General features: G+C 43.0%; 1 protein-coding gene across 4 annotated transcripts in view; it reads left to right on the forward strand.

Moving 5' to 3' along the window:
• Nucleotides 1-2,662: 2,662 nt before the first annotated feature.
• The window catches only part of RBM47 (RNA binding motif protein 47), a 96,633-nt gene continuing 74,951 nt past the window's right edge, over nt 2,663-24,344 (forward strand). For all 4 annotated transcript variants that reach the window (XM_053251456.1, XM_053251460.1, XM_053251459.1 and 1 more), the window contains exon 1: nt 2,663-2,861. The gene's annotated coding sequence lies outside the window, so the exon portion shown is untranslated. The remainder of the gene's footprint in view (nt 2,862-24,344) is intronic.

Raw genomic sequence — 24,344 nt, forward strand, 5'->3', positions numbered from 1 at the left:
ATTTAAAGTAGCTCTGTGACTCTCTGCCAATAGAACTAGCCATTCAAAAAAGAGAAACTGCAACACTTTTCAGTTACATAATAAATGCAAGCAGGGATTATTACATTTTAAAAAGTCTGATGGTAAGGATGCTTCCTCTTCTGCTGGTTCCCCCCCTTACTTTAAGTCACATGTTCTGAAAAAAATTTCTGATGCTTGATTGCATGTAGTGCAAGCAGATCTTATGCTCTGTTTAAACTCATTTGGTCATATTCTCCTTAAAACAGAGGGGTGGGTAATGTAAAATTGATTAAGTAACTTGGATAAGGAGGTGCCTTGGTTGCTGTGTCTCACTGTTTGGGGGGCTCAAGGCAAGTATGTTTAAAAAGGGCTTACCTATTGTTTCTAAGCTAGTTTCTCTTTTTGTTCCTTTTCTAAAAACCAGAAGTGGTGTTAGGTCAGAAGATAGTAGGATAAAGCATTTATTGTGACAAGTACACTTTTCAAAGTGGGACAGAAATTGTGGTGTTTCTCAAACAGGCATACATTACTCCACTAACTTCAGCTATGTTATGGCCCAGGTGAGTACCATGGCATCATCCTCTTTATGGATGGAATTAATAATATTCCAAGGGTGCATATTCAAAATAAGATGAATGGACTTGTTAATGCTGTTAAGCTGCAATCCTGTAACTGCTTCCTTAGACGTAAATCCCATTGAACTATGTGTGACCACTTCTGAGTAAATATGCATGAGGATCAGGCTGTTTAACTATTCTCAAGCCTTCATAATAAGAGTGGCAAGAAGTGTATTTTTTTTTGTTTAGCATGCACTAAAAAGGTTTGTGTGTGAGGTGGGCAGGGGTTGCAATATGAAACCAGAGCATGGTAGTTATTCTGGATTAATCATCCCCGTGTAAAAAGGTTCAATTTTATAGGTTGTGTGAGCTTATGTGGCTGCCAGCTTCATTCTGGATCTAGTGCAGTTTCTTTAACCTTTTAAATCTTATGCAGCTTGGGACCTGGGGAACCGGAAGGACTGCCTATTTCCACATAAATCTGTCCAAATACTAAGGTGATGTATTGAGGCATTTCCCAGGGTATCCCTGCCTTCAGAAGTCTGGTGGATGGGGAGTGGGGGTAAGTGGATCTTTTCGGCTATGGCACCCTGTTAAATGCTTTCCTATGGGTGGCTTGCCTGGTGTCAGTCTCCTGTCTTTCTGATACCAGGTGAAGAGCTTTTTATTTACCCCCCAGGCCTTTTGATTGCATTATTTTATCTTAGCTATCTTGTGGTAGCAAGCATGAATTGTCCATTTTGCTAAACAAGGTCCGCTCTGGTTTGCATATGAATGGGAGACCTGCTAGCACTGTAAGATATTGCCCTTAGGGGATGGGGCCGCTCTGAGAAGAGCATCTGCATACTTGCATGCAGAAGGTCCCAAGTTCCCTCCTGGGCATCTCTAGGATAGGACAAGATTTTTTATAGGACAAGGCTTTTTTTATTGAACCAACAAACTACCAAAGCATACAGTACATTTCCAAAGCACAATTATATGATAGGGCTGAGGGAGACTCCTGCCTGCAACTTTGGAGATGCTGCTGCCAGTCTGTGTGGATAATACTAAGCTAGATGGACCAGTGGTCTGACTCGGTATAAGGCAGCTTTCCATTGTTGCTGTTTTAACAGTATCTTAATTATTTTGTAGTGCTTTTGAACATTGGTTTTAAGCTGTCTTGTAAGCTGTCAAACTGACAAGCGGGGCATTAAATATTTTAAATAAATGTAGCAACTGCTCACCATGCAGAAACTTGGTAGGGGAAGCACATTCTACCATGCCAGGGAAAGCTTCATTTGCTAAATGCATGTGTTGTGCTGCTGTTAAAGGCACAAGAGCAGGACCCTAGGAACTCTATGTGCAAGCAGGAGTAGGTTTAAAAAAACAACCCAGAAAACTATTATTAAACATCTGAATATTTGTAGAGAGTCTCTGATGACCTGAAAGAATTAAGCAGGTGAGTCAGCAAAGATTAAAAAAAAACCACTACCACCCAATATTCTTGCACAGAAAGACAGAATAGAGGAAGAACACTCTCAGTATTATTCACTTTCTCTCATGTTCCCAAACCCTGTGCATCTCAGCAGGTTCTGGATTTAGAATATTGTTTTTTAATTTTAAAAAAATCAAGGTTATCTGCCTTCCTAAAAGAGGAATGTTAAATTGGCCTTCAGCCAGCAAAGGCTCACTGAACAGGGTAAAATTTCAGTTCAGTTTTCGGGAAGTTGTTGTTGTGAGTAAAAAAAAATCTGGTTTGGTGAGTTTGAGGGTAGGGAGGAGGCGAGACAACCTTGCTACTGTGAGGAAAGAGAAGTGGGGGGAGGCATGGAGGACAGAGAGACAGACACACAACATTTTCCTCAGCCATAGTTTCAGCCTAATACTTTCCCTGCCCCCTGTCAGTAGGCAGAAAACTAAGTTCTGGAAGTGGAATAGCTTAGTTCTAATGCTTTATGTCTAGTCAGGAATTTAGTCTAAGAGATTGTCTCCTGATTAGCCCTCATTTTAGCACTTTTGGAATGTGTAGTTTAGGCCAATGAGGAGTAAGGATTTTTGCTCAGCTGGTTCCACTAATTGGAAGTTTCTCTCTGGGCACATTTTCAGTCTTCAGAAAACTCCCAAAGGCCAAGACTGAAACGAGGGGGTTAAGGCTAAAAGATCTGTTGCTGTGAGTGGCATTGTAGGGAGTTGCTCAATACTTCTCATTTGAGCAGGCCATTACAAAAAAAAAAAAAAAGATGCATTAGCTCGCTACCCAGAAACTCTTCCTTATTCCTCTGAATGCTGCTAAACCTATTGACTGACTTCAGACGCGCGATCCAGGTAGGTAACTTTTGGTGCTGTTTTGGATGTTTTGTGTCTGGGTTGATAATCCTGTTTGCTTAAGCCGTATATTATTGGGACAGTTTAATCACTTTCCTATTATTTTTGCAAGAGCCAATTATTCCTTGTTTTAAAAGCAGAATTGGACAACATGTTTAGCTTATGTTTTAGTGCTGCCTAAATTAATAAATCTAGATTAATAAATAATGAGGATGAATCAATGGTTTCATTCTTGTGGGTAAAGATTGTATGTTATATCCTCATATTAAACACCAAAAAGAGTGGTGGAACATTTACTATATTAAGATGATAATGAGTGTCCTCTCACATGTAATGTTTTTTGTAAGACAAAATACTGTAGAAGTTATAACTTCTGAAAAACCATACAGAATGTACCCTCATGAGGCATTTATGACTGATAATTAACTGAAATTCAGTATTTCAGGTCTTCACTAAAACTGAGGAAACGTTTTCTGCGTTCAGTCTTCACAGTATTATCCGTTGCCTGTATACTGGGAAATAAATAATCATAGGACTTATAAGAGTTCTCACAAGGTTATGGCAAAGTCATAGAAAAATTTTAAATTCGAAAACTTTTTAAACTAGCACACTTACGCTGATTAATTTGAAGTGACTTTGGCTGCAATACTGCACTATCTTATTTGGGAGCAAGCCCCCACTGGTACCATGACTTAATGGTTGGGGTTGTAAAATCCCATTGGAATCAATGGGATTTTAAAAGCCTAACATTTGTAGGCATGCAGCTTCTGTTTCTGTGGCGTGGAGTAGAGGTGGAATCAGCCTATTTTCCTGAGAAAAATAGTGCCATGTATTTCCCTTTCAGAATTAAACTTTTTAGAAGGGTAACAGAACCATTAAAACGTTGTTAATAAACATTGCTACTTCTCAAAGCGTACCCTTAATTTTCCTCCACATCTTTCTGTCTATTGGTTGAGCCATCTATGCGGCATAGGTGAACCCCTGTACAGAAGTTGGCACAGGGAGTGTTTTCGATCTAATAGTAGTGTGTGCCTATTAACCTTCCTTCCCTGCGCCCTCCCTTCCCCCCATTAACTTGGACAGGCGCACACTGTGCGCTTGAGGGGGAGAAGTCTGATACTGAGTCTACATGATCATGGGGGAAACAAAACTATTTGGGCTGTTGCAAGGACTATGTAGCAAGTTGAAAGGTAGTTGTAACGCACAGCAAAGACTCTGCAACCTTTCTTTTCTTGCCATAAATGCAAAGGCTGCAGGTGCCAGATTGCAGAAGGTGAAAGGTCACTTATGGTATGAAGCAGAGCCTGGTATAAAACTGAATACAATGTACAGTGTGAAAGGGGAAAATAAGATAAGGGCAGAAATATGCTGTTTATTGGAATGTGTTACCTAGCAGTTTAACAGCTAGCAAGCTTTACAGTCAAAATGGAATTGCTATCTAATTGTAAGAGGAAAATGTTTCTCCTCTTTCTTTCATTGCATAAGTTAACATATATGTAGAACTAACAGCCCTATCCACAAACTATCTATGTTAAAGGACTTGGATTTAAACCCACGTCATACTTCGTTGGAATGAAATCACTTTAAGCTCCTGCTCCTGCTTAAATCAATTCTATATTTTGAAGAACTTGTTTGGTTTGTTGGTGCAAAATAAAGTCATACTTCCTGATGACCTGCCAAAACCAAATTTCTGTGTACACAATCATGCCACTGAAATTAACTGAATGCAGGAAAGGTTTATATTTTAAATAAATAAATAAATTCTGAATATAATAATCACAATAACTGGTATTGTTCAACAGACTGTTATCACTCAATCAGATCAATAATTCCAAAATGACATATCCAAGAGAAGCAGAAGATCTTTCTCAGATTCAAATTTACTATGATTCAAATTTACCATAGATGGTAATTATTCAATAAAATGAATAATGTTTGAAGTTGAAACCCTACAGATTTCCAACTGTGTTTACTTCCTTTTTGCAAGCACATTAATAAAAATGGTCTTTGACTTTGACAAATGGCCCTCAAACAGTGATTTCATCCATTTGTGGGCCTTCTCCCTGTATCAAGTTAGTTATCGCAAGGGGTACTTCAGTAGTTCGTGATTTTCTATCCCCCAACTAAATTGGCATAGTTTAAATAGCCACTATCCCTGCTTCTCAGCTGGCACTAGGGAGATTTAACCAAGTGGTGCAGGCTGCTCCATCCATTCTTGCCTCTTGTGCCACTTCTTGAAACCTCTCCACGTGTTAGCTGCGAAGCAGGGTGAGTCGGAATTGAGGAGTGTGGATGGCGCTGGTGCGAGGGGAGGTTTACAGTTTAAATAGCAACTCTCCCTGCACAGGCTGCTCCATCCATTCTCACCATGAGAGTGGATTGTTTAGTTGAGGAACCTCAATACCAAATTTTTTTTTTAATTAGGTCAAACACTGCAATATTGTGGTTTCCACGAATGTTACCCCTGTGATATTAGAGGGTATTGAACTTTCCTAGTTGTGTAATCTACACAAAAAGACTTTGCCCAGTCAATGACAGGCCTCGCCCACAAGTTTTATGTATTGATTTGGATGGGCTGCTTGACTGCAGAAGGTTGGATTCTGATACATATCTGCTTGTGAAAGCCTATGCAGATAACAGTTTTCTCCTGCTAAGTGACTTTTGAACAGTCAGTCCTCTTCATGGGTTCACCATACACTTGTAAAGGTTCAAAAGTGGTTGGGACCAGATTCACAAGAACTCATTCTGTATGAATCTTGGGGACTTTCTGGAGGGAAATATGGTCCTTGGAAATGAATCTTCAGTGAATCCTCCTACCCTAAGGGCTGCTTCAGATATGGCATTTGAAACATGAGACTGAAGAACAAGATGCTTCCCCTCCTCCCCCCCCCCCCCCCGCCGCCTTCGGGTGCTATCTCCTACCAGAGGTTAGCTATCATTAAGGCTATTCTGACTTTGGATGCACAATTTGGATGCATAGTTTCTAAACGGTGCTTTGTAAATTGCTGGCAGAAGAATGAGTTATTCCTTAATTTTCTTGTGTGTGGGCAGGGGGGAGTGTTTTCCTTAAGAAGTAATTCCTTAATGTTGCAAACCCATCCCCCCCCAATTGAATTGCCAATAGTAAAAACATGTGACAATTTACACTAATCTCTTGTACCTGGGCATTCCACAATTTAATCTTGCGTGTTTCCCCCACACACCCCTAATTTGTAACAAATCAATGTTTGAACAGCAGATTGTTCTAGAGCTGACGTTCTTCCATGACAGGGATTTGTATTCATAACAATTCATTTTATTGGCTCAGGGTTTTTCAGTATTTGATTGTCAGTTGTATATTAATGGTTTATATTGCTCCAAACGAATTCATCAGCTACTATTTGCAATTACAAAGATGGGAACTAAGCATACCGAATTAGAGGAAATAAATGGAATTTACTCTGTCTAAAAATAGAATTAACATAGATTTAACACTGGATTTAAATCTCTCTGTAATGAAAGTTTGTTTTTACTACAGCCAGAAACAGCTTTTCTATAGAAATAAAGCGGCAATGGTAAGCATGCTTCCTAGGAAGTAAGCTCTCCTCAGCTCAGTGGGACTTGCTGCCAAGAGTACATGCTTACATCCGGCTACAAGCCTGCCTCTCCTTTAGTAGCTGAGAAAGGAGTCTTATGCAAGAAGTTATCATGGGAGCAGGCGTGGCTCGTGAACGCGCCTCTGGGGGAGGGGTGGCGGGCGGCTTCTTTAAGGTAAACGGAGCTGGTGCTCTGTGCCACCCAGCAGCCCCCGCGACGGGGAATCGCTTCCACCACTCACCTGGCTCCTGCAGAGGTGAGCCCCTGCCAGCGGCCGGGTGAGTGGCGGAGGCGATTCTCCACCATGGGGGCTGCTGGGGCAGCAGCAGCGATTCTCTGCCGTGGCGGCATGGAGCACCGGCTCCATTTACCTTAAAGAAGCCACCCGCCGCCCTCCCCGGAGGAGAGTTCACGAGCCACGCCTGCATGGGAGTGTAAAGGTAAAGTGTGCCGTCGGGTCGGTGTCGACTCCTAGCAACTACAGAGCCCTGTGGCTGTCTTTGGTAGAATACAGGAGGGGTTTACCATTGCCATCTCCCACGCAGTATGAGGTGATGCCTTTCAGCATCTTCCTATATAACTGCTGCCCGATATAGGTGTTTCCCATAGCCTGGGAAACATACCAGCAGGGATTCAAACCGGCAGTCTCTGGCTTAGTAGTCAAGTCATTTCCCCACTGCACCATTAGGAGTATACACCTTTATAAATTAATCCTGAACACTTGCATTGCCCCCCACCCCACACATCACATAGAAAGGATGAATGCATAGTTATTTTATTTTTGCCAGTAAAGTGAACTCTAAGAATATGTATTGGGGTTTCTCCCCCTCTCTTCCTTAATAACATGATTCTGGGTACACCTAGCTCCTGCCAAGATTAGGAACATCTTTTCAGTATCTCTGTCAAGACAAAGTCTACTTTGTTTAGTTAGAACATAAAGGATTTTGGTGACACAATATATTCAATTGAGTACAGCAGCTCCTTATTTTCAAAGACAATGGACATGCTAACATTTACTGAAAAACATTACTGTGTATTCTCCTGGGGCAAACTTACCATATTTTAATAGTATATGAAGCTAGCTAACTATTATTTTCTCTACCTCAGTATTCAGTTTTCTATATTTCCATTGAAAGCATCCTTCCTATATCAACATAAGCTTATATTTTAATGTTTCTTAAGCACATGTTATCTGATAGACTGAGTATCATAAGAACATAAGAACAGTCAGAGGTGTGTGTAGGGTATAGTCTACCAGTGGACTTTTGGCCAAGGGCCTGTTCGCACAATCATCAAAATATCTATCAATATCTTTATTTCAGTCTTTGACCAGCATAAGGTAAAAACATATACACTGTGAAATTAACAGCTGTACCATTAAAAGCAGTCTGTACCTAAAACAATAAGTGTAAATGGTGGAGATGTAATTAAAATGGAAATTTAGTTAAAATTATAGCAATTATTGTATACTATAGTGAAAATACCAAAATATATTAAGATGAGGTTGCTATAAAACTTAGATCTATGAGAAGCGATAAAGTTAATTAAAATTAAGCTAAAATTAAAGCTAGAGGGATAAGCTATGACAGTAAAAGCTGTAGGACTGAGTAGCTGGAGAGACAACAGTACAGTTGGGTCTGATTAGCTCTTGATGGCAGTTGTTTCCTGACAAGTTTTGCATGCTGCCGTGCAGAACCTGGCATTTGGCAACATTATGTGTTATGAAGGGGTTGCAGTTAGAGTAGCAGAAAGACACAGAACTGGCTTGTATGACCTGGCAAGCTAGTAAGTTGTGGGAGAATAAGAGTACCGCGGATGTCTCTGTAGAATAAGCAGTGAAGGAGGATGTCCTTGGTAGTCTCAACTTGCCTAGCGTTGCAGGGGCACAGACATTCTGGAAAGGGGCTCTTCCTATATCTTCTCTCTAACACAGCCAAGGGGAGAGTGCTGCAGTGAGCCAAGGAGAAGCCCCTTCTGTTATTAGGGGCTTCTAGCTGCTCAAGATATGCAGCAGATGTTACTATATACCTTAGCCTTTCTGTGATAGGGAGGTTTGGAGCCTTGCCTAAGTCAGTTCAGCGCTCTGCGTCTATTATGCGCAATTTGAGTGTTCTGGCCTGCTCGAATCCCAGAGAAAGTAGGCGGGGAGGGAGGAATGTGATGATAGTTTTGCCATCAGTATTCAATTCATCCAGCTTGAAGGGGGCTAGGCGCATTGGGAAGAAGAATAGCCAAGAATTTAGTATGGATAGCCATATTCTGGCCTCCATTTTCACCAGGTCTGCCTCCAGTTGTAGACCAGTGTTGGAATGGACAAGCTCCTGAGGGGCAAAGTTGGAAAAGGGGTCCAGCTGAGCTCCATAGAGAAGGTGCACCAGTGATTTAGCTTCAAATAGTTTAAAGGCTGCAAGTATGTACTACTAATAATAATATTTATATATCGCTCTCTGTGGTTGCCAAGAGCCGACACCAACTCGGTGGCACAACTTACCTTTACCTTCAACAAAAGTTCTCAAAGTGGTTTACATAGAAGACTAATAGTGGCCTCCATTTGATCAGAAAACAATTAGGATGGCGGCAGTGCTCCTCTGGGTGTTTAAAGCAACATAGCTGCCATAGGCCTTCCTAGCGCCAGAGGCACAGAAGACCACCCCCATGTATTTGAAGCATGAGACCTGTTCTATTGTGTTCCCATTTATACACCAGGAGTGTGTCTTTGGTCTTCTGACAAAGGCCGTGATTTTGATTTAATGGTAGTGTATTTCCAGATGATCCTCCTTACAGTATTGTGCAAGGCCCCCCCAGGGTTCTTCTAAGTCCTATGAGGGTCCTAAAGAGAATTTCCGTGTCATCTGTGTAAAGCAGAATAGAGATGTGAATAATCAAAATCAGAGTGGAATGCAGGTTACCCTGGTTTGCATGACTGTGTGAACTCACAAAAATCCCTCCAACCCAGGCTGCTCAAAGCAGGGTAACTCAGCTTTTGTACCCTGCACCTAACCAAGGTAGGACTGGTGGGGTTTAGTTTGAATGCTCTGTCTGTCCTCTGCAGGGGTGGTGTCCCGATTAGAATGGTCTGCCCCTGGAGCCTTATAGATCTGTTCGGTTTCCAAACAGCCCTCGGGGAGTTTCCAGTGTCCAGAGCTGGCAACTCTGTCAAGCCCCTGGTGAATCTCTGGAATGGGGAGACAGCCTGGGTTGATGACACCGGTTGCTCCTAAACAACCTCTCTGGCTTGGTGGAGCCCGTTCTGCTCTTTGGTGTTCCTCGGAGCTTAGGGTGATTAAACAACTTGGGCAATGACTGGAACGATGTTGGAGGAAGAGTTGTGATTAGTCTGATCAAACACGGGCTAGAGCCCATTTTAGGGACTACTCCGTAGTGATGGGGGTGGCAAAACGTTTTTTCTCCACCTCCATTGCATTTGCTCAGTGCAGACCAGCAGAGCTCTTTCATGTAGCAAAGACATTGCTCCACACATCCTTCCAGGTAATGGGGGAGGAATAATCTACAGCCCGTTGTGATCAGTTTGCATGTCACTTTGCAGATAAAGTTGCTTGCATATGTGTTGATTTAGACTCAGAGTTCTGGCAGTTATGGCAGATGTGCCTCAGGTACCATCTGGTCCTATTGTGTTGGATTCTTTTCAGTTAGTACAGCCTGAAAAGACAAGATCCTTGGCAGTGGACAAGATCCTCGGCAGTGTGCATGCAACTTTGTGCACTCTTGACCCTTGCCCTTCATGGCTAATAAAAGCTGCCAGGGAGGATACATGCAGATGGTTGAAGGTGATAATTAATGCTTCATTAAGGGAAGGCAGGATGCCATCATGCCTCAAGGAGGTGATGGTAAGATAATTATTTATTTATTTTAAATCCTCCCTTAATCCCTCCAACCTGGATAACTATAGACCTGTCTCTAACCTTCCCTTTTGGGGCAACGTGATAGAGGATGTGGTGGAGTCCCAGCTGCAGAGGATCTTGGGTGATGCGGATTATCTAGACCCTTTTCAATCTGGCTTCCGCCATGGATACAGGATTGAAACTGCCTTGGTCATTCTAGTGGACGACCTACGCCGGTAGCTAAAGGGTGTGCACGGAACCAATTCTGTGTACACTCGGGAGGCTGGGGGGGGGGTTGCCATGCAAGGGGGTGATCTGGCTGGGGTTCTTGCTCCTGCTGTTGCCACCACCCCTGCTCTCCCTTCCCTCACTCAGCCCCAACATTGTGGGGAGGAGCTGCGGCCAAGGCCAGATCAAGGGCCTGGCTGTGCGTGCACCCAGCCCAGGACAGCTTCGCATGGTGCAGAGGGGGTGAGATGACTGGGCCAGTGCTTCCTGCTGCCGCTGCCGCCTCTGCTCTCCTTTCCCTTGCTCGGCCCCAATGCGGTGGGGAGGAGCTGAGGCTGAAGCAGCAGCCTAGCTGTACATGCATCCAGGAGAGCTTCCCATGGTGCAGAAGTGGGACATGATTCCCAAGTTAGGGCCTGTGCCCAGGAAAAAAAATTCCTGGTACTGGCAGGCTGCAGGTGCACTTCCACTGATGGGGCTGCCCATGCAGTACAGTCAGTTGCTCACTCGGCCACCCAGTGTGGCGTGGGCAGGTGGTGGGCAGTGGCACAGCCTTGAGAGAATTTGGGGGATGGGACGTTTGCCTGGAAGTCTGGCCCAAAGGGCGTCTCCTACGTCTCCTACTAGAATTCCTGTGTATTCTTATCCTAATAATTTGCATGTGTCTCATACACAAAGTTATTGATCCCCTTCTTGACCTTACTGGGATCTGACCATAGTCCTTCAACTGAAAGTACCTGCCACTGTTCCAGTTTTATTTTCTCTGGCTTCAGTTTGATGTTCCCCTCTGCAATACTGCAAGAATGATCATAGCCCTTTAGGACATAAGAAAAGTACTGCTGGATCAGGCCAAAGGCCCATCTAGTCCATCATCCTGCTTCATGCAGTGGCCAACAAGGTGCATCGGGGAAGCCCACAAGTGGGGAAAAGAGGGCATCTGCCCCCTCCCTTTGGTGTCCCCTGTCAGCTGGTGTCTGGGGGCATTTATTTTATATTATTAGGATGTCTGCAGTTATCTTCAAAACAGGCAGGTCTTCAAATGGTGCTTTAGTTCCTGCTGGAACACTTTGGGTGCAGGTGAGATGCCCATGGGAAGGCATCATTTGGACAGAGGTGGTTACACTATGTGTCTTCCAGCATGGTTCTCTTGGGTATGTGGTTGGTGTGTTAGAACAATTCTACCTGTTACTGGAGGCAGGAAAAACAACAACCTTAGAAATTCTTCATTCTTCCAGATTACTCTGTTCTCAGTCCACAATGCAAACATCTTATAACTCCTTTAGATCTATTAAATTGGGAAGCCAGAGGTAGACGGGTCTAGATCCTGTTTACCAAACCCTACAGCCTTCCAAAGGATTCTTGCCTTGCAAAATCAGCACACTATTTTAAAGTTATAACAGGAGAGAGCCATGATTCCCCTCCCATACTATAGTGTGTAAGAAGGTAACACAGGATGATACCACTGCTTGCTATACAGAGTCAGTATAGGCATAGTTAATGTTAGTCAAGCCAGTAGTGGTTCCTGTGAATGAAGCAGTGTGCAGGGCTTATATCAGGCCTGCTCAACTTAGGCCCCCTAGCTGTTTTTGAACTACAACTCCCACAATCCCCAGCCAGTGTTGCCAATAGCCAGGGATTATGGGAACTGTAGGCCAACATCTGCAAGAGGGCCGAAGCTGAGCAGCCCTGGCTTATATAAGTTAGACCTATCCTGTTGTTTTGTTCTTTTAACTTTGTCTGTCAGCACTAGTTGGCATATTGAAATGATGTGAAAGCAAAGCCAACTCTGTCATAGAGTTATAATTGCCAGTCTAAGGAAAAAATTATAGATATTTTTGGTGCATTTGTAGAGGTAGAATCTAGGAGGAAAAGCCCTATCCAGCTTCGGAGGCAAGATCCCTCTAAATACTAGTTGCACGGGACGAACTGCAAGAGAAAGGGTGTGCCCTCATCTTTTGCCTGTGAGCTTCTCAGAGGCATCTGGTAGGTCAGTGTGTGAAACAGGATGCTGTACTAAATAGGCCTTGGGCCTGATCCAGCAGGGCTGGTCTTGTGTTCTTATGTTAGAAAAAACAATTATGTGAGAATTATATTGGAATGCTACCTGTTTTTTGTCCCATGGCCTCATATACATGAAATGGTGGAAAAGTTATTTCCTCTAGTTGATATATCCAATGTGCATAATGCAAACCATTGCATCAATGGAGCTGAGCAGAAAATTTGAATTAAATTTCAATGGATGTGCAAGTGGTGTGCATTCTTCTGGATTGCAGTCATAGTGTTCATTTGTAAACTTTATCAGATAGAGAAAAGGCCAAGTTTAAATTAGTCCCCCATCTAGAACAATCTTAGAGCCTTTTACCTGTATGATGGAAACATCTCTTCCCAGTAAGCAACTATTGATCTGTGACTATTAAGGAAACTAAATCCTCTTGAATATTGCATTATCTGTTCTACAATACAATACTGCATTCTAAAGAACTTTAAACTAGTGGCAATCAACCAATCATATATATGACATTTATCAGTACCAGTTGAGTTTGCTGGTCATTGACCGTAATAAAGATTGATTGGTTGGTTCATTGATATATCAGTAACAAGATAAGGCTACAGCCGGGGGCGTTAATAGGGGAGAAGGGGGCCTGTGTTTGCCTCTCTCCCCGGTGGCCCCTCGGAGTGAAAGAAATAATGTAGAAAATAGGAAATGGTAGAGCTGGGGCGCCCTCAGGAGCTTGGGAGCCCAGGTACTTTGAACCCATTTGCTCAATTATAGCTATACCCCTGGCTACAGTGTCTCCATGTAGAATTGATGTAATTTGATTCCAGTAGGTGCCTTGGTATTAAAGGCTCTGAAAGACAGTGCACTAGGTCTGTACTATCAGGAGTATCAGGATTTCTGATAGCGCCATCCCCTCCCACCACCACAGGGAGGCAGCCAATCGTGGGGCAATTGCCCCAGGTAGTGATGTGAAGGTGGTTCTTTAAATCCTGATCCAGCACTAGCACAGGAAAGGCAGGGCAGATGGAGAGAATGCCGGAAGAGTCTGTGGGGAGGGCAGGGAATCACACGGGAGGTCTGGGAACGTACGTGGAGACTGGAGGAAAGCATGGGGATGCTTGGGAACTGTAGTTACTCCCAGAGCTTCTCCAATGGGAAGAAGCACTGGATATACTAGAGACTGTGGGCCTTTTTCAAAGGGAATGCATGTTGCTGCTTTTGTGCTACATCCTTCTGATACTCTACTACTATACTCCTATAGTAGTAGAGGGAGAGTGTGGCAGAGGTCATATGTATCATATTGGGAGGGTGTCCAGCAATCCCTCTTGCGAGATTAGATTGGATCAGTTTTAGTTTGTGACTTTTGAGGATGTCGATAAGCTGCTTGGAGCAGTACGGCCTATCACCTGTTCTTTGGTTCCTTGCCCAACATGGCTGATTTCATCTTGCAGGGAGGTTTTTGTAGCTGGCCTGATTGATATAATTAATACCTCACTGACGGAGGGCAGGATGCCATCTTGACTGAGGGAGGCAGTGGTTAGACCCCTTCTTAAGAAGCCCACTCTGGATCCCCTGGTGATGGATAATTATAGACCAGTCTCTAACCTCCCATGGTTGGGTAAGATGATTGAGAGGGTGGTGGCTGACCAACTCCAAGCGGTCTTGGAGGAAACTGATTATTTAGACCTATTTCAAACTGGCTTTAGGGTGGGCTGTGGTGTTGAGATGGCCTTGGTCAGCCTGACAGATGACCTTTACCAGGGAATTGACAAAGGGAGTGTGTTGGATTGCCTGAGGGATTGGAGGATAGGAGGTACTGTTTTACAGTGGTTCCGCTCCTATGTCTCGGGTAGATTTCAGATGCTGGTGCTTGGTGACATTTGCTCTTCAAAAAGAGACCTACTATATGGGCTCCATTCTGTCACCAATGCTTTTTATTTATTTTATTTATTATTACACTTTTATACTGCCCCAACTCGTGTCTCTGGGCGGTTCACAATGATAAAACAGTTAAAAACACATAAAAACAATTAAAAACTAACAATTCAAAAGTCAATCACAGAATTAAAAACCTATTAAAAAGCTGAAAAAGCCTGAGTAAAAAGATGGGTTTTTAAGCATTTTTAAAAAATTGTCAGAGATGGGGAGGATCGTATCTCAATAGGGAGCGCATTCCATAGTCCTGGGGCAGCAACTGAGAAGGCCTGTCTCCGTGTGGCCACCAGACGAACTGGCGGCAACTGGAGACGGACCTCCATGGATGACCACAATGGACGGTGGGGCTCATAGTGAAGAAGACGTTCTCTCAAATACCCAGGGCCTAAGCCATTTAGGGCTTTATAACTAGCACTTTGTATTTTGCTCGGAAACCTGTAGGTAGCCAGTGTAACTCCATCAGCAGAGGTGTAATGTGGTCTCTCTAAGATGACCTAGAGACTGGCTGCCGCATTCTGAACCAACTGAAGTTTCTGGACTACGTACAAAGGCAGCCCCACATAGAGCGCATTACAAAAGTCAAGTCTGGAGGTTACCAACAAATGTACCACTGTTTTAACATATCTATGACAAGTCTGGGTGAGGTCATTAGGGGATTTGGTGCTGGATGTTATCAATATGCAGATAACACTCAAATCTATTTATCATTGTCATCAATATAAGGAAATGGCATTAGCCTCTTAAGTGCTTGCCTATAGGCAGTAATGGGCTGGATGAGGGATAATAAACTGAAGCTGGATCCAAGCAAGATGGAGGTGCTAATTGTAGGGGGTTGTAAACTGCAAGACAGGATAGAACTTCCTGTTCTGGCTGAGGTACACTCTCCCAGAAAGAACAGGTATATAGCTTGTGAGTGCTCTTGGACCCGGGTGACATCCTGGTATCTTAGGTTAAGGCTGTGGCCAGGAGAACTTTTTACCAGCTCCAGTTTATTGTACAACTTTAGGAGAATGACCTGAAAACAGTGGCACACCTGCCGGTAACCTCAGTCCTCTCTATGTAGGGCTGACTCTATACAGAGTTTGGAAACTTCAGTTAGTCTAAAATGCAGCAGCCAGGTTGGTCTCCAGGAAGGCCCATAGGGAGGATAGCCGCAGCTCGTGTTTGCCCACAGCGGCACCCCCCCACCCCACCCCCTGCATCTGACATCAGACACAGGTGACAGGGTTTTGCTTGGAAACGGGGTGTGTGCCCTGTTTCCAAGCAAATTCCTGGCCAGCACGACATTCACAGCTGCCCCATTTTTGAGCCGCTTAGCCCAGTGCCAGCTTCCCAGTCTGGCTGGAAATGTGTCTTCCTGCCTTTTAAAGCAGGGAGAGCCACTCCTGGCCACGCTGTGAATGCAGCGCTGGTTGGGAATTTGCTCAGAAATGGTGCACACCCCATTTCCAAGCAAAACCCCGCCCCCTGCATCTGACGTCTATCTTATGTTTCTTTTTAGATTGTGAGCCCTTTGGCGACAGGGATCCATCTTTTTAATTTGTTATTTCTTTGTGTAAACTGCCCTGAGCCATTTTTGGAAGGGCGGTATAGAAATCGAATGAATGAATAACTTGCTAGCTAAAGGAGATTAAGATTATACTATCTGGGCCAGCGCAAAGCATCTGTGCCTCCGGCCAGCCCACCCACTGCCGCTGTCCCCCCCACATGCCTGGCTTTCTGGCCAACCAGCCGCTAACCCCCCACCCTCTTCTGCCCCCACACCTCACACTTTCTGGCTTGTGGGCCGGCCAGAAAGCCGGCCCGCCACCTCCTCCTGGCAGCCAGGCCAGGACTGCCTGCTGCCGCCGCCGCCTGCTCCCAGTGAATGCCAAGCCGGCCTGCTGCCGCCTCCTCCATCATCTCTCTGTCTCCGGCGGCTGGTCTGGCCCGCCAATGCCGCCATTGTCTCCCTGTCGCTATCTCCCAGGCAGTTGCTCTCACAAGAGCTGCCACACATGGGACTGGAGATGGGTATGCTTATGAGAAATAAATATATAGAAGATTCTTCCTGTGTTGACAAGCCTTTTTTTAAAAAGCATTATTTTATATGGTTAGAGAGAAAAAGATTATTTATTTTGCTATTCTGAACTTAATTCAAGTTAAGCAGGTTTATTCATTCTGAGAAAATATACAAATCCCACTCTGGAAGGGCAATTTTGAGTGCTGTACTATCAAAAATTGCCAAGACAATTGATATCTCAACACTGGGCTGATATTCCTGTTCCAGTTTGGACCAGTTGTTTTACTGAGATCTTCAATAGTTTATAGCAGGGTTTCTTAACCTTGGGTCCCCAGATGTTGTTGGACTACAACTCCCAGAATCCCCAGACATGGCCTTTGTGGCTGGGGATTCTGGGAGTTGTAGTCCAACAACATCTGGGGGCCCAAGGTTAAGACACCCTGGTTTATAACCAGGGTTGTTTTTTTATTTTTTAAAGGGGGAATTAAAAGTTTCACCACCTTGTTGCCAGCACCCCAAGTAACAATTAATGCAAAGATTTGTTTCAGGCAAAAGTATACCAGATGTCAGTTAGTGGATGACTACAAGGGGCTTGTTTTTGTAGTACAAAAGCATTATAAATGCTTTTTTTTTTTTTTGGTAGTACTTGTTTTTGTAGGGCTTGTTTTTGTAGTACAAAAGCATTATAAATAAAGCATTATAAATGAAAAGAGACTGAATATGATTTTAAAAACATACTACACACACGCACAGTAAAAGACACAAATTAAAAAGTAAATAAAACGCATGGATTTTAGGTTACAGATATCTTCTAGATGGATACAATACACCTATGTATATAAGTAAAGTAAATTTGTGTCATTGAGTCGGTGTCGACTCCTGGCAACCACAGAGCCATGTGGGTTTTTTGGTAGAATACAGGAGGGGTTTACCGTTGCCATCTCCCGCGTAGATGATGCCTTTCAGCATCTTCCTATATCACTGCTGCCCGATATAAGTGTTTCCCATAGTCTAGGAAACAAACCAGCAGAGCTTCGAACTGGCAACCTCTTGCTCCCTAGGCAGGTTACTTCCCTGCTGTGCCATTAGGTGGCCTCACATATGTATATACTAGGCAATTATTCTAGGGTATTGTAAATGAATCCAGAATAAAATCATGTTTCTATGCTCTAATAAGAATATACTTCCTCATTTATTTTGCCTAGTGAGCAGTGCGGTCAAAGGCAAACATAATGTCAGGGGGCCCACTGTAGTCTCAGAATTATCATCTCAGATGATTAGTGGTGAAGCTAATCAGGTGTGGACCTGATCAGGTCCTTGGATAGATGACTAGTGGGAAGTGGGAACCCCATTTAAGAGCAGGGTACAAGAAGTTGCTGATGTGAACTGATAACTATGTCAACTGACCTCTCTTTACTTAGGGGAACTTTAGAAGGAAGTTGAAAAACTGTTGATTTCCAGAAATAATGTTTTGAAATGCAATGCATTTCCCCACTATGTAGAGTCTGCCTGTTCCAGACTCCTGTTCTGCCTGTTTTAGAGCTGGATACAAATTAAATAATACAGGAAAGCCCACACCTTTTGCAGAGCTTTTTTAAGATTACAAAATCAAATCTTGGTTCATGGAGAGAGCAGTTCTTTCTGATTTTGCATAGACATGATTGTAATGGTTTATCAACTCAGTTGTCCAATTCTAATAGGTGGGAGGGAGGGGAGAGAGTGAACTTATTCTCCATTTTGAAACCATCATATTATCTGCCTAGGAATAAAGATGGGAGTCCACATGGGAAAATACCTTAGAAAGGTATGCAGTACATTTCAGCTGCCTTAATGTATACTAGAAGGCAGAAAAGCTGGCAAGAATTAGTATTTGACTAACTGGCATTCCAGCAATTAGAAACAATCAGAAAAACAACTTTTATTTTGTAGTTACAACAAGAACTACAAATATTTATATACAACTTCTTAACAAAAGTTTCCAAAGTGGTTTACATAGAGAATGAATGAATGAATGAATTTTAATTTATTTATTTTTATTTATTTTTATTAAATTTTAATTGTTGAACTGTTTTAATCTTTTATTGGCTGTTTTTATTGTTTGTAAACCGCCCAGAGAACTTGTGTATAGAAATGTATTATAAATAAATAAGATGGATCACTGTCCCCAAAGGGCTAACAATCTAAAAAGAAACATAAGATACACACCAGCAACAGTCACTGGAGGTACTGTGCTGGGGGTGGATAGGGCCAGTTACTCTCCCCCTGCTAAATAAAAAGAATCACCACATTAAAAGGTGCCTCTTTGCCAAGTTAGCAGGGTTTAGCCATTTTGGACTTCAGAGTCTGGCATACATTGTTTTGCCTCATTAACAGTGTGACTTGGATTTTGCTCCTACCTCGAAAGGAAAACATGGGTATTTTGTCTGGATCTTATGCTGAATATGTTTGCTGCTACTATTGACATTAGTGATAGGGAGCTCTGTCACGGAAACACGTGGTGCCGAATAAGATTGATTTAGAGTGACATCACTTTTCCATGCGGAATAAGATATGTTGAGGGTGATATTGCAGCAATATTATTCCTTTCCGTATTGCTTTGTTGCATGTGAATATGTTGGATATTAACATAGGTGGCGAGAGAATGCCAAAGTGGGTCCCCGCAGTTGGATAATTTACTGCTTTATGTATGCAGGAAAACCATGCTTAAAATTTCCCCCCCTCTACCTCTCCCTGTGCTGCCCAAAACAGAAATAGGCTGGGCCTGCTACTGCACAGGTGATGGCAGTTGCGGGCAGTGTACAGGTGCAAGGAGATTGAATATAGCTGGCAGGGGGAAGAGGAATGTCGACCTGAGTGTAAATGAAGTGGGCATTCTGCTTCACTTCAACACAGGTGAGAGCAGGCTGAGTGGGATGGAAATGAAGTGAGCACATTGTATAGCAAACTCCCCAAATCCTAACTCATGGCAATTTAAAACGTTTCATAAATAGTGCACTGATTAAAAAAGAAATGATGAAGGGAGGAGAAATTGGGAGTGCTTAAGTCTACATTTCTGAACATGCACAGAGGGATAAATGAGACTAACAATACTGGGAACTTGGAAGGAAAGGGAAATATGAAGAAAATGAATACAAACAGTAATATAGAAACACATTGTCCCGTATACTGGGGAACAGTGCAAAAAGCAAGCAATGTTTGCTGTAAATTTAAGTAGACAGAAAAGGGCAAAAAAAAGGGGGGCGGAGGACACTTCAAGGAACAGTTCAACTAAAGAAAAATACATTTAAAATCTGCATTCAAAATGATTGAAGTTAAGTGGTGTAAAGTGAGCCCCTTTGATAAATACAACTCAAATGCAAGTGTACTTAGAATTGCAGTGTTAACATTCAAAAATTCAGTCATATACTAAGTTAGCTGTGAGATGTATTGCAAACTTCTGAAGAAAAGAAAATTTTAAGTTAGCAAAAGTTCAGAGTTGGGATGAATGAGAAGTCTGTACATGAGGTTAGGGGCAAGAAAAAATGTCAGAGAATGGTGGTGTTTCATAGTGCATTTTGGGATTCCAGGAGGCCACGACTCGTTTTCCAGGCCTCATAAAAACAGCCCTGCTGGACCAGGCCCAAGGCCCATCTAGTCCAGCATCTCGTTTCACACAGTGGCCCACCAGATGCTGCTGGAAGCCCAAAGGAAGGAGTTGAGGGCATGCCTATAGTCCTCCAACTAGTAGCCGTTGATAGACCTCTCCTCCATGAAGTTATCCAGACCCCTCTTAAAGCCATCCAGGTTGTTAGCTGTCACCACATCTTGTGGCAGAGAATTCAACCAGTTGATTTTGTGTTGTGTGAAAAAGTACTTCCATTTGTTGGTCCTAAATTTCCCAGCAATCATTTTCATGGGATGACCTCTGATTCTAGTGTTATGTGAAAGGGAGAAGAATTTCTCCCAATCCACTTTCTCCACACCATGCATGATTTTATAATCCTCTATCATGTCTCCCCGGAGTCGTTTTTTTTCTAAATTAAATAGCCCCAGGTGTTGTAGCCTCACCTCATAAGGAAGGTGCTCTAGGCCCCTGATGATCTTGTTTGCCCTCTTCTGCACCTTTTCCAGTTCTAAAGGGTAAAGTGTGCCCTCAAGTCGATTTGGATTCAGGGACTAGTTCCAGCACAATACATTTGAGTGCCCTCCATCCTGAGTAGAGGTAAAGTCGGTGTCGACTCCTGGCGCCTACAGAGCCCTGTGGTTGTCTTTGGTAGAATACAAGAGGGGTTTACCATTGCCATCTCCCGCGCAGTATGAGATGATGCCTTTCAGCACCTTCCTATATCGCTGCTGCCTGATATAGGTGTTTCCCATCATCTGGAAACATAACAGCGGGGATTCAAACTGGTAACCTTCTGCTTGTTGGTCAAGCATTTCCCCATTGTGCCACTTACAGTTCTGCAATGTCCTTTTTTAGATGTGGCCTCCAGTGATCAGAAATGGATCATGTGGGTGTGTCATGGCATGCCAAAGAGGAGATTGGGGATCATCTGGGGAGGAGGTAGGTTCAACCTTGCCTGTCCACCCTCTCTGCCCCTCTCATGGTTGTGTGTGCGACCTTACTGTGAAATTTCTTCATGGGTTGCCACTTGTAAGCTCTTATTTCCTTTCCTGTCTAGTCAGAGGGAACTACTCGTCAGATAATTTACTGCCATGGTGCAGAGCCAATTGTTTGGCTGCTCTTATGAATCAGTTCATAAGAGCAGCCCTGCTGGATCAAACCCAAGTCCTATCTAGTCCAGCATCCTGTTTCACACAGTGGCCCACCAGATGCCTCTGGGAAGCCCACAGGCAAGAGTGGAGGGCATGCCCTCTCTCCTGCTGCAGCTCCTCTGCAACTGATATTTAGAAGCAACTTGCCTCTTAGTTGAACAATCATATCGGTAAAAATCAATGTCTGGAACTCAGTGCAGGCTGAATATTTTTAGTGGTATTTGTGCATGGGCGGTGGGGGATGTAATAACAGTATGAGTCACCTGAGAGTGAAGTTCATCTGAACAAATAGCCCTTTACCCTTGTACAGTAATGGATTGTAATTGTGATCTTCATCAATAGGACAGTAAGTGCTATAGTAGTGAGTGGGGACAAATGCATGAACTGGTCCGTGCTCTCAAGCACATATGTCGAAAGAGCCAGTGAGGCTTAGCAACAAGGATGTTTGGATTTGAGGAGATTGGACTTGGCTCCTTGCTGAAAGCCACCTTTCTGGGTAATGCACTAACTATGTGTACAACAGGAGTAACACAAATGAGAAAAAGATGAAAAGCACCCTGTACACTAGAAGTGTTGTGTAAAATGCATCATAAAGTTGATAGTTACCACATTTATGTGTAGCTGTAAGGACTTCAGACTTGTTTGTTTGAGCACTTGACTGTGTGCACACTAGATTGCAAATGTCAGTAGGAATAAATTAAAACATAGCAGTTCTGGGCCTCTCAGGTGAACATTTTTAGGTGAACACTTAACAGGACCTGCAGCTCTAAGTGTATGTTCAGTGGCAAATCCATATTTGTCTCAATTGCATAAAGATAAATATGGATTTGCTACTCAACTGTACGCTCAGAATTACATTGGTAACCCCTTGCCAGAATTACACTAGTACCTCTATGTCTGATTTAATAAATCATTCTAATACAGAAAGTCCACATCCTACAAATTAGTTGTGTTCAAAAAGTTCATTTTAAGTTGGATGTTTGTAACACGGAAAGCATTTTCTAGGAGTGACAACTTGTTTGTATGTGTGGGTTGAAATTTGTAAATTAGAGACTTCTTAATGTATAATGCTATGAAGCTTTGTAAGCAGGCATTTTGTAAGTTAGATCTTTGTAACTCAAGGAGTGTCTGTATGGTATATGACTAAACATAACCTAGGAGAGTATGTCTTACATCCACTTTGTAGAGTTTGTTTATACAGTACAACCACACACCCCTTTGCAAAAAGCTGGTATGGTGTATTTGTTGTTTAAACACGTTTGCAGGAGTATAGCAGTAGAGTATTGGTGAGACTGGTATTGTAACTACTGTTGGATCTCCCTTTGCATTACTCCACACTCTCCCCCCCCCTTCCTCCATATTCAAAGATTCCCAGTAGTTTCTGTGGAAATCTCTGACCCTTTAGTAGCAGCAGCAACAGAGTGCAATACTTGCTCTCTTGTATGTCTTGCACAATAATGCTTCCATCTCAGACTTCATTCCTGTAGTTTTGAGTGTGCCTGCTTATCACTTTTAAAATATCAACAGTCCCTTGCTTTCTTTGTTGTAAAAAACGGCATATGCTTTTTAAATGAAGAATTTATTAGAACTGTATGGAAACCAATTGTCCGTTGCCAACTCTCAGCTGAAGGAGTTAAACACAAATGCTTCTAATCTCTTTATCCTTGTCACACCACTCTGCTATGTGGTAATACACCAAAGAATTTTCACAAAGCAAAGGTTGGGGACATAAAATGGCTCTCGGTGGCTAAACGTAGCATAAAAAAAATGGAGCAAATCCATGTCTGATGGCTGTGCTGTAAAGTATGTTAGGCTTGCCAGGTTAGTCTAAAAGGATATCAGCTTCTCAAAAACATCAGCATTTTAACTGATAAGTGACTCCGCATCCCCATGTTTTAAAAGATAAAAATATATGACTTTTGTAGGGGAACTAGCAACAGCTTCTTGCTAATACTTGGCAGGGTGGTAAGCCTGTTCAAACAAATGTTCTTGCTGAATCAATGGATCAGGCTATTTAGCTTTCTGATGCAATACCTGTGTGTGCGCGCGCACACTGACAGTGACACGTGGCAGAGAAGTTTTGCTTTTAGCATAATACAGTTGTTCCTGTTCCCATAACAAGTTATGGGGCGAAAAATAATAATAAAGTGCTTTAATGGCAACAGGCCTATATTGTATAAGTGGACAGCACCAAAATCCAGCTAATGTTTTTTTGTTAGATCAAAAGTGCTCAAAGTGTACCAGAAGGAGAGATGCTACACTTTAATGCTGCATTATACACATGATTTTGTGTATAATGCCTTGGTTATGCCTGAGCATATAACATGCAATAAATGTGAAGCCCTTTCTGCAAGATACACCAACTTTGATTTGTGTAATTGATTTATATCCTGCTTTTCCTGCAAATGTGGCACAAAGCAGCTAACAAAATCATACACTGGTTGTAGAGCATGAGTGACCATGCATGGGGAGGACAGGACAGTCGGTGAGCACAATATATCTTTCGACCCAGGGATCCACACACACTTAGAATTAGCTTGTTAGCCTGCCCTTTTTTCTTTTTTTTGGTCATCAATCATCACCAACTTCCCCTCTTTCCCCCAAATCCTTTCTGGCACACAGGCAGAGGACTTAGGAGTGGGTCTTCTCTCACTTGCACTGGGATATGAAGGGAGTAAGAAACAGAGTGGACCCTCGCCTTCTGTAAAAAATAATTCTTGTTGTTTCTTACCTTCTAAAAAAGTGGTAGTGGAGATGAGACCTCTGGGGAGGAGGACTGTGTGGTGCAAGGTGTCCCCTCAGAAAGCCTGAGGCATTCACCACTGGTGAGCTGGCAAGTGGATTAGTGGATCACATTCTGGAGAAGAGTTGTCCCTGAGAACATAGATATTGGCTCTTCCCTGTTCTAGAACTCGGTTTGTTCTCAGAATGTTGTTCTTTAAAAAGCCTCTCTACACAATATATTTTTATGAATTGCATATTTAACAAAAATTCAAAATGTGTTGTAGAACTAGGAATATTTCACTGCCTTTTGCAATGGGGCAGATGGACTAGGGAGTGTGAGCAGACATTAGGCAGTATGCAGAAATCTTGACTTCTGGTGTGGCAATTTGACATTCTGGAGGTTTGCTGAATACTGGCTAAGT

Source organism: Hemicordylus capensis, chromosome 5 (genome assembly GCF_027244095.1).
Source record: "Hemicordylus capensis ecotype Gifberg chromosome 5, rHemCap1.1.pri, whole genome shotgun sequence".
NCBI lineage: Eukaryota > Metazoa > Chordata > Lepidosauria > Squamata > Cordylidae > Hemicordylus > Hemicordylus capensis.